Source organism: Aplysia californica, unplaced genomic scaffold (assembly GCF_000002075.1).
Source record: "Aplysia californica isolate F4 #8 unplaced genomic scaffold, AplCal3.0 scaffold00073, whole genome shotgun sequence".
Classification (NCBI taxonomy): Eukaryota; Metazoa; Mollusca; class Gastropoda; order Aplysiida; family Aplysiidae; genus Aplysia; species Aplysia californica.
In genome coordinates this window covers 782,860-785,147 of record NW_004797343.1, presented here as the reverse complement: position 1 = coordinate 785,147, position 2,288 = coordinate 782,860, and positions in this window count along the sequence as shown.

Below are 2,288 nucleotides of genomic sequence, written 5' to 3'. Positions count from 1 at the left end.
GCTCCCCCTGTCCCCCCTCCCTTTTCCCCACTGAACTACACACATACGCACAAACACACATACACATACACACACACACGTACAAACACACACAAACACACACACACACACACACACACACAAACACACACAAACACACACACACACACACACACACACACACAAACACACACACACACAAACACACGTAGAACCCTTGGAAACATGGTCCCCTTCCTCAGAAAATTCTTATGTACAAAATAATAATGTTAACGAGCTGATTTATAGTAGTTTGAAGAAACATAGAATCAAGTTGATACCCCACCACTGACGCTGTCCGAAGCCGACCAAGTCGAAGCAGAATCCGAAACAATAGGTTTACAATACACTTAACGCATACGCATTGAATAAAGCAAGCATACAACAATTTCAGAGAGAAACTATGTCAAATTCTAATTTTAGAACACAGAGCTGAGGTGGGGGGTGGAGAAAGGACAAAAGGGGAAGGGAGAGTGGCGGTGTTGTCCAACGGACAGCTAAGTGCCGTTCGCAAGTCAGCCTTTGACTTTCACCTCCGTTAAAATTCCTGACTGTTATATAAAAAGACTGGCCAAACCACCAACTCGCCGGGTGTGCTTTTTGGGGCCAGGTAAGGCTGTGGCAAGAAGTAAGGGGTAAACAGAGCACCAAACAGAACCATGGGTGTCTCAAAAGTTCGATTAGGGATAAAGATAAGAGCCATTATGACAGTACACGTACGTTTTAACTGATAGTGATTAGAGACGTGTTTAATGATAATTTATTAATATTACTGATAGAATTATAAGATGTAGGCCTACTGTTCAAGACAGTCTTGTCCTTTGAAAGCAGCAGAAGAACCAAATTGGCAAGATAGGTGATCTTCATGCGGGCTCTTTCCGCTCTGGGGGCAACTGCTCATTTCGCCGAGCAGAGTGACATCACCACTGATCACTGAGCGCGCAATACGAAGGCGCGCATCGTGACAGCAGCTGGTAACAACAACGTTGTGAGCCAGGGAGATAAACTGAGATTTAGGAACGAGTTTCTGTGGTGCGACAACACATCGACGAGCCCTTATTGTCTCTTTGAGCATATCTTTTTAAAGGGGAATTGCTTTATGAATGTTGATAAATATTAATTTGGATTTATTTGAAGGTGAATAAGAATTATTACCAGCAGTCAATCTCTTGCCCACTACAGCTGACTGAAATTGACCGTCTCCGCCGGTCCGCCTGATTGCTACTACTATATTAATCTGACACTGTCAGACTGTGCCAGCTCAAAAAAGAAGAACCGAATTGGTAGCTTTCTCCGAGATGCCCTTGATGTAAAAACGAAACCTGTTTATCTATAATTATCTGCTTCGTGTCTGAGGCTTTTTGAACAGATAACTTTATGAAAGCTTAAAAGCTTTTGATAAGATTATACACCGTCTAATGAGCCATTTAGAAATTTGAAAGAGCTTGTCATGGATGGAAAGATCTAAGAACTAGATCTATTAGAAGTTTGCAGTACTGGGATCGAAGCCCTGCTATACGAATTGAGAGAGATGGAAAGACAGACAGCAGATTAAAACTGGAGTTGGAAAAGGCTGCCTTATATCGTCAGTGCTCTTTAACATAATATTATAACATTATACAGTGAAACAATCCTTAGAAATAAGAAGAAAGTTCAGGTATCAATGTGAATATGCTCATATCAGAAATTTTATTGCAGAATCTGGTAAACATAATATTGATGAATAAAAAAAAAAACTAATAAAAAAAAACAAGCAAAGGAAAAATCTGAACATTGTGCAAACAAGCCCATTTTACCTGTATTCATTATACGTAGATTTATTAAGGGGACAGTATCACCACACTGAATAGAGCCATTGTCTTAAAACATATATTTTAAGATGGAAACAAAACAATAACTGATCCACGTGGTAAGCTTTGAAAAAAAGCATGTGTTTCGTGAATCAATACTCCCGTATCTGCCCCACGAACTATTCTTTAGCTTACAAATAGAAATATCTGAAACAGCATTTCACTGTACGTTTTTAGTCATTAACGAATAGATATCGTTTTTAGTTAGCTAAAAGGGTCTTTAAGGCCCCCGTCGACATATTTACATCATTTAGGAGGTGGGTTGCCAAGAAAGAAGCTGCATGAAGACTGGCCGTCTTAGACTAAATTGGCGGCTCGTGGTTTGTGAAACTGATCGGCTAAGATTCACATTGATCTCTCCCCACCCCCTCCCCCAACCACCCGCAACCTACCTTAACCTCTATCCCCTTTGGTCTTCCT